The sequence below is a fragment of the Delphinus delphis genome, chromosome 5 (assembly GCF_949987515.2).
Source record: "Delphinus delphis chromosome 5, mDelDel1.2, whole genome shotgun sequence".
Classification (NCBI taxonomy): domain Eukaryota; kingdom Metazoa; phylum Chordata; class Mammalia; order Artiodactyla; family Delphinidae; genus Delphinus; species Delphinus delphis.
In genome coordinates this window covers 104,100,052-104,109,157 of record NC_082687.1, presented here as the reverse complement: position 1 = coordinate 104,109,157, position 9,106 = coordinate 104,100,052, and the positions used below count along the sequence as shown (strand labels likewise).

The 9,106-nt window shown below is 35.4% G+C and overlaps 1 non-coding gene across 1 annotated transcript; it reads right to left on the bottom strand.

Annotated features, from left to right (window-relative positions):
• Positions 1–4,216: 4,216 nt before the first annotated feature.
• LOC132426393 (U6 spliceosomal RNA) lies at positions 4,217–4,321 on the bottom strand. Its single transcript, XR_009519687.1, has one exon. It is a non-coding gene; the product is annotated as a U6 spliceosomal RNA (small nuclear RNA).
• Between the last annotated feature and the right edge of the window lie 4,785 nt (positions 4,322–9,106).

The following is a 9,106-nucleotide window of genomic DNA, read 5'->3' as shown; positions in this document are numbered from 1 at the left end:
GGAAGATTTGGATTTACATAATTTCAAGAATCGTATCTTCTTTATATTATCAGGAGTAAATAGCCTGTATCACTTAGACAAAATGGCTAGAGTTTTCAAAGCCAGGATTTCCTTTCTTAATTGTGATGATCCCAAGTTGAATATTTTTACATTCTAGAAAGAGTGAGGGTTTCTATTTATTGTGTGCTTTCCTTTGAATGTCTTTGTATAGACTGGAATGGTCATAGGCTTATTAGCCATGGGGCTGTGCCTAAGATAATTAGTTAGACAAACAGAAGGATTAAAGGAAATCTATATGCAGGTAATGGGGATCCAAACTATTATACTTTTCAGAGATGAATAAGCTTTATGTAGATACTAAACCATTTCTTACTCTATTAGTAATTTAATTCAATATACTTTAATATTAAACCTCTATAAAATGTTAACAGAATAAAGTTATCCTGTTATGTTTTGAGGCACAAGTGAACACTTTCTGTGGCTTTTATGATGAAACTTATTTTCCCTTTGAAGTTGAAGTTACTCCCAAATTACTCCCAACTGGTGGGCACTTTTTCCCACATGGAGGACAAGAAATTCACTAATTATTCTGAGTTCCTTGGCAACCAGACTTACCTATTTTAGACTTACTTTGAGAATTGGTAGTGGGTGAATAGTGTCCCTCCACAATTCATGTCTACTCATCCTAGATCATACTAGATTAGTGTAGGTCCTAAATCCAACGACTGGTGTCCCTATAAGGAAAGCCAAGGAATACACAAAGCCACATAGGAAGAAGACCATGTAAAGACAGAGGCAGGGATTGAAGTGGTGCAGGTACAGCCAAGGAACACCAAGGATTGTCAGCAACCGCCAGAAGCCAGGAAGAGGTGAGGAAGGAATCTTTCCTAGAACTTGCAGAGGGAGTGTCACCCTTATGGCACCTTGATTTCAAACTTCTAGCTCCCAGAACTGATAGAATATATTACTGTTGTTTTGTGTCACCCAGTTTGTGGAACTTTATTAAGACAGCCCTAGGAAACTAATAAACAGTCAACCCTCAACTCCTTTTACTGGGTGAGAAAATGTTTGGATGTTTGGTTTGAATCAGGATATTCACTTCTGTTCTCTGTGGAGCATGTTGACTTATGGACCTTTGAGGAACAGCCAAGTGGTTCTCCAACTTGCTTTTTCAGCTAACTGGGAGAGAAGCTGTTAAACTAGTTGAATGTATTCTTAAATCATTCAGTGCCCTTCTTGTTAAAAAGGAAAATTGATTGCCTCAACTCTGAACCATAGCTAGCAGGAATTGCTGTTGATTAGGAAGACCGTGGTAGCGGAAAAAGAGACAATCAGCTGAGAATCTGATGAAGAGGAAGCATCCACTCTAACTACAGCTTATTTTCTAGTTGTGTTTCCACCTAGCTCATTTGCAAAATTAGTAATTCTGGCATTTAAAAAATATTTTGCTATTATTTCTATATTTATTGATATGATGCAATTTTCTCATCTCTTTGTGGGAGGGGTAAAAAGGAAACTGTCAATGTATGGTAATATTTGTTTTACCAAGAATGATAGAATTTTATGGACATTACCATTATATTCTAAGAATATTTTTAAAATATAAATGGGATGACCATAGGAATGGAGCTCAAAGGGAGATTTGGGGAAAAGGTGGAAATAAAACTGGAATTAAGAGGGCTTTTTCATTCTTATTTATTTACTTATTTATGTATTTATTTATTTTTGGTTTGTTTATAAGATCAATTTATCTTTACTGAAAACAAAGTAGCTAATTGGATATCCTCAGCCGTAACCCTTAAGAAAACTGAGCCTGGCACAGAAGACTGGTTCTCTAGTAGAAGAGCCAGGGGAACATCATAGTAATTCTGTTCAACCCAGCTAGGTCCCTCCTAAGTGGAAATGGCAGACATTTCTCAGCTGGTGGGTACCATCTCTTGATGGAGAGGACAGTGGAGAAGGAAACAGGGTTTCCTGGCCCCCTTCATCACTGCCTTTCCTAATTGCTGCCCACAGGTTGCTCCTCAGGCTGGGGGCTCAACACCTCACCAGTCTGCCGTGGAAGGACACAGTATCTGCATAGATGGAGAAAATGTTTTCTCGTAGATCTGCTCTAATTGTGAGATTTTTGCAATCATTTTTCAAGATTTCTGACATGTCTCATTGTATAACTTATTGCTGGCCTCCAAAACATCAATTCATTAAAAAAACCCAAAGAAAAGAAGAACATAAATTATTGAACTTAGCATTATAACAGTTTGCACAGCTAAGAAATTAAACATTTATTGATTTTGTTAGTGTAAGCTTTCAGATTCATATTTCACAAATGACAAAGAGCTTAAAGCTTATCCCTTGAAGAACAGGGCGTACTTTGACAGTGTTGTAATGTTAAAAATTTATTGGAATAATGTTCTTTTCTATGACTTTACAAATTATGGTTTACACTTTCAAAATTGGAACAGGTCACAGAAAATAGTCTACCCAGTCACCTTTGCAATTCATATGCCCCTGTTCTTCCTCTCATCCATTACAAAATGTTTGTTTTCCAAGGATCAATACATTCCAAAGAATCTCCAGGAAAAATAATCACTTAGAAGGGTGTTAGTCATGGCATAAAGTAGCAGAGATTGTAACGTAGATATCATTATTTTTCTGAGGTCCATCAGCCAGGTCTGTGAGTAGATGCATGCTTGTGTGTGTGTGTGTGTGTGTGTGTGTGTGTGTGTGTTCGTGTGTGTGTTTCTGTGCATGCATTCGTGTGAGTGCAAAGGAGAGGAAATAAGAAAATTTCATTTGCATGAAGAAGGGAATATAAAATATAAATTAGGCACTTCATTTAATTTTTTATTACATTTCTTATTGACTCTCTTCCTCCTTTAGGATCCAAACTCCATGGAGAGAGGACTCAATCTGTCCTGTCACTGCTGTAGGCTCAGTGAATAGAACAGTACCGGTCACTCAAAGCCCGTAGTTTACCTTAGTGTTCACTCCTTTTTAAAAAAAAAAATTTATTAGCGTATTGTTGATTTACAATGCTGTGTTAGTTTCAGGTGTACAGCAAAGTGAATCAGTTATACGTATACATATATCCACCTTTTTTAGATTCTTTTCCCATATAGGTCATTACGAGTATTGAGTACGGTTCCCTGTGCTATACAGTAGGTCCTTACTAGTTACCTATTTTATATATAGTAGTGTGTATATGTCAATCCCAATCTCCCAATTTATCCCTCCCCTGCTTTCTCCCTTGGTAAACCTAAGTTTATTTTCTACATCTGTGACTGTATTTCTATTTTGTAAATAAGTTCATTTGTACCATCTTGGTGTTATATGTTTTATGGGTTTTGATAATTGTAATGACATGTTTTCATAGAGAATAGTTTCACTGCCTTAAAAATCCTCTGCTCCACCTACTTATCCCTTCCTTTCCTCTAGCCCCTGGCAACCACCGCTCTTTTTTTTTTTTTTTTGGCGGTACGCAGGCCTCTCACTGTTGTGGCCGCTCCCGTTGCGGAGCACAGGCTCCGGACGCGCAGGCTCAGCGGCCATGGCTCACGGGCCCAGCCGCTCCGCGGGATCTTCCCGGACCGGGGCACGAACCTGTGTCCTCTGCATCGGCAGGTGGACTCTCAACCACTGCACCACCAGGGAAGCCCCACTGCTCTTTTTTTTTTAACTGGCTCCATAGTTCTGCCTTTTCTAGAATGGCTTACACCAGGATTCATACAGGATGTAGCCTTTCAGATTGGCTTCTTTCACTTAGTAATATGCATTTAAGTTTCTTCCATGTCTTGTCATGGCTTGATAGCTCACTGAATAATATTCCATTGTCTGGATGGACCACAGTTTATGCATTTATCTACTGAAGTTCTATGACTAGAACTGTTATAAATATCCATGTGCAGGTTTCTGCATGGACACAGGCTTTCCACTCATTTGGGTAAATACCAAGGAATGTGACTGCTGATCTTATGGTGGGAATATGTTTATTTTTATAAGAAACTGTCAAACAGTCTTCCAAGGTGCTTGTACCATTTTGCGTTCCCATCAGCATGATGTTGTATTTTCTCTGTTGCTCCACATTCTTGCCAGATTTTGATGTTGACAATGTTTGGGATTTTAGTTATTCTAATGCATATGTAGTGGAAACAATCTCATATTTTAAAATTTGCAATTCTCTAATGATGTATGATTTATATTTTCATATGCTTATTGGAAAAATATGAAATGTATCATAATTTTATATCATCCTTGAACAGAGGACATGCTTATTTTCTCTGTATGATTCCAATTTTGGTATATGTGCTTCCAATGTGAGCACTGTCCTTTCTTTTGTTTCCCAAGATGAAGGATGTAATGGCTAAAACAAACATGTAACCATAAGATAAATTGGAGTTTTATCTTCAGCCGTTGACTGAAGAGTCATATTTATTTCTATAAAATATAAATAAGATGAGACCTGTGAATGGAGAAGGAGCAAGAGATATCTAGAAATGCAGTAGAGAAAAAAACAGTAGGAAGAAGGTATACTTTCAGACAGAGCCACAAAGGCACCCTAGGTTCAATGGGTGCAGACAAAAACAAGGCAGGTTTTTAGAAGAAAATTATTTTTAAAAATGGGGGCAGGGAAGTAATTAGAACTTAGCTTTAGAAACACTTACCAAGTTTTCTTCCAATATTTTACTTTCACCTTTTCCTCCTGCCTTGAATCCTGTTTACACAGAGTTTAGGAAAACAGTGTGACTCCACACTTGTAAAAAAATAATCAAATTGTTTAGGACAGGAACATTACCTTAAAGGCATAATTGCACACCTATATTTTCAGAAGTGTGAGATTCCATACCATTTACCAGGCTCTGTTTTGGCACTGAGAATAAAAAATGGAGCAAAACACATTTCCTGTTTCAGTGGAAGTTATACCTCAGTGGCGGGAAGCAAACTATATCTATATCTATATCTATATATACACACATATATGTAGTATACATACATATATATATGTAGTATATTTAGAGCATTATATTATATATATATAATGTAGAGCAGTAAAGCAGGTAAGTTGGAAAGGTAACACTGATGTAGCTCATTGTTCTATCGAGATTTACTGGGGGAGAGTTTTCCTTTAATATCTTATCTGAGAAGAGTCCTGAAGCAGATGCCAAATTTGGCCACGCCCTGGGCCAAGGACACTTCAGATGAAGAAATAACAAATGCAAAGTCTAGGAGCGGAACTTCCTTGGCCTGTTCACAGAACAGCAAGGAGGCTTGTGTGACTGAAATAATGGTAAAAGAAGCTTGTATTTTGAGCTAAATGGGCAAGAAGAGAAGTGAAAAAGTGGAGGTAAGAAATGTAAGAGAGAAAATTATATATGGCTGTGTAGGTCTTAGAAATAACTTACAGTTTTCCTGAGGGTAAGATATGAAAATGCAATCAACCAATTTGTCCTACATGGCGTTTACAGCACACTCCATCCAGAAAAGCAGAATGCATTCACATGCACATAAATCATTACCAAGATTGATCACACTGTGGACAATGAGATAAGTATCATTAATTTAAAAGTGTTTCCTTTTTTTATTTTTTCAAACTTGTTAATTTTTTATACAATTTTTAAAGGTTACTTTTCATTTACAGTTATTTCAAAATATTGGCTATATTCCCCGTGTTGTGCAATGAATCCTTTAGCTTGTCTTACACCTAATAGTTTGTACCTCTGACTTCCCCACCCCTATGTTGCACCTTCCCCCTTCTCCTCACTGGTAACCATTAGTTTGTTCTCTGTATCTGTGAGTCTGCTTCTCTTTTGTTATACTCACTAGCTTGTTGTATTTTTTAGATTCCACATTTAAGTGACATCATACAATATTTGTCTTTCTCTCACTTATTTCACTTAGCATGATGCCCTCCAAGTCCACCCATGTTGCTGCAAATAGCAAAACTTTGTTCTTTATTATGGTTGAGTAGTATTGAATGAATATGGAAATAGAACATATCAGAATATGTGAAATATCACTAAGACAATACTAAGAGGAAACTTATAGCACAGAAAGTTTATAACAGAAATCACTGAGAGACTCAAATACTGTACCTTAGCTTTCACCTTAAGAAACAGAAGAGCAAATATAAAGTAAGGAGAAGAAAAGAAACAATAAATTCGAAGTGGAGATCAACGAAATAGGAATCTCCAAAATGATAGAGAAAGTATAAGAAGCCAAAAACCAATTCCTTGAAATAAATAAATAAATTTGAAAAACACTCTAGCCAAGTGAATAAGAAAAGAGAGAGCAGACACAATTTTCGATATCAGGCTGAGAGAGATATCACTACAGATTCCACAGCTATTAAAAAGAAAGTGAAGAAATATTAAGAACGACTTTTGCCTATGACTTTGACAGTTTATATGATATGGACAAATTGCTTATGTGACACAAACTACCAAAATCCTTGCAAGAAGAAACCAACAATCTGAACAACTCTGTATCTACTAAGGAAATTGAAACTGTAGCTAAATCCTTCCCAGACCCAGAGTTTCACTGATGAATTCTACTAAATACTTTCAGAAAATATAATACCAATTCTATACAAAGTTTTTCAGAAAATTTAACAGAATTGAATATTTCCCAACTCCTTCTATGAGCATAATCTTGAAGCAAAACCAAAGACATTATAACAAATGTAAACTGTGTTTATCGTGGTGATCATTTTGAAATGTACAGAAATAGCAAATCACTATGTTGTGTAACAGGAACTAACATGGTATTGTAGGCCAATTATATTTCTCAATCAAACAAACAAGCTCATAGAAAAAGAAATAGATGTGCAATTACCAGAAGTGGAAGGTGGGGGTAGGGAGGAATTGGATGAAGGCAGTCAAAAGGTACAAATTTCCAGTCATGAGATAAATAAGCAAATGTACGACATGATAAATATAAGGAACTCTGCTCTATGTTATACATGGAATTTGTTAAGAGAGTAAATCCTAAGAGTTCTCATCACAAGGAAAATAGTTTTTCTATTTCTTTAAGTTTGTATCTATATGAGATGATGGGTGTTCACTAAACTTACTGTGGTCATAATTTCGTGGTGTATGCAAGTCTAATCATTATGCTTTATACCTCAAACTTACACAGTGCTGTATGTTAATTATATCACAATAAAACTGGAAGGGAAAATAAGTAAACTGCACATCAGTATGTCTCATGAACATAAACACAAATATTCTAAACAAAATATTATCAAATCAAATCTAATGATATATAAAAGGGACAATGCACCATTTCCACCTAAGATTTGTCCGAATAATTTAAGATTTATTTAACAGTAAAAAACCAATCAAGTCTAGAATCAATTAGTCCTCTGATTCATTGCTCCTGAAAAGCTATTTTCCTTAGGAGTTAGTCCCCTGGGCCAATATAATAATTTCCAGAGAATCAAGAACTTAGGAAAAATACAGATTCAAAAACCAGGTTTTTTTTAGTTTATTTTTAGTTTTGAAGAATATGACACTTAATAGCATTTGCCTTACAACACTGAATATTGTTCATATCAGAGTGGTTGCAATCTCTGACTGCTGAATAGCTAATGAAGGTGATAATTAATGGGAACATAGGCACAATACAATTCAGTTGATTGCCATTCACAAGACCTTAGAAGAAAGCTACAGGGACTTGAAGAATTAGTTATGTTTTCTATAATCTTTATTTGTTCACAAGTCAGCCTTTTTTGTTTTGGAAAATACTACCTTAGATTATTCCTAACACACATACATATGTACATATATACATACATACACACATAAATAAAACAACTCTGCTTTTATTTCTTTTAACTTTTTGTTTTGTATTGGAGTATAGCCGATTAACAATGTTGTGATAGTTTCGGGGGCACAGCAAAGCAACTCAGCCATACACATACGTGTATCCATTCTCCCCCAGATTCCCCTCCCATCCAGGCTGCCACATAACACTGAGCAGAAAAGTTGAAGATTTTTTCAAAATTTTTTATTTATTTGGCACAGGACTTTCGTTGCCACATGCAAGATCTATTTCCCTGAACAGGGATCGAACCTGGGACCCCAGAATTGGGAATGCAGAGTCTTAACCACTAGACCACCAGGGAAGTCCCAAACAACTCCCCTTTTAAAGAGCAGTAGCTTCCAAAATATTTCAGACTATTTCCTACACCTTTAAATCATACACATGTAACAAATTCTTCCTTTTATAAGTTGTTTTAACACCAATATGTTATTCAAATGTAGACTATTTTGAGACATAGTGGAGTTGCAGTAAGTGTACATTAAAAGCTTATATTTGGAACTATCTCCTCCTATTAGCTTGCATGGTCAGCTCTAGGATATTAGCTATTAATTTCCAAGGAAGATTTTTTTTGGGAAAATATTATTAGATTTAATTTTCAGTTATTTATAAGCAACAATGAATTCACTAAATTCCCTTAAAATCTTTATTTCCATAAATTAATAACCTTAAGCCCAAGAAACATGAATAAAATTACATCAAAGTATATCATAAGCAGACTTCTCAAAAGCAGTAAAAAAGAGATTTTTTTTTAAAGCCAGCAAGAAAAAAAAGACACACTAAGATACACTAAATAAGAAAAAAAATTTCTTGTTGGAAACAATGCAAGCAAGAAGAGAGTGGCCAATTATCTTTAAAGAAAGTACTAAAGGACAAACAATGACGAAACTACTATTCGATACCAGTGAAAAAATCTTTTTAAAATAAAGGAGAAATAAAGATTTATTTTCTACCAGCCACAGCAAAGGAATTCTTCAGGAAGAAAGAAAACAATTCTAGATGGGAATATGAATTTTCACAAAAGAATGTAGGCCACCAGAAATGGTGAATATGAGTAAATATGCATTATCCTTTTCTAGTTATTTGTCTCTTTTCAAAATGTTGTCCTTTAAGCAAAAATAAAAATAACGAGGTCTGAGGTATGTAAACTATGCAGATTAAAATGTTTGAAAAACAATAGCAGAAAGGCTGAGAGACGGAAGAAACAGAAGTATAATACTACAAGTTTCTTATGCTATATATGACATGGTATATGACACTTTAATGTAGATTGTTCTTAATAACCTAAAAT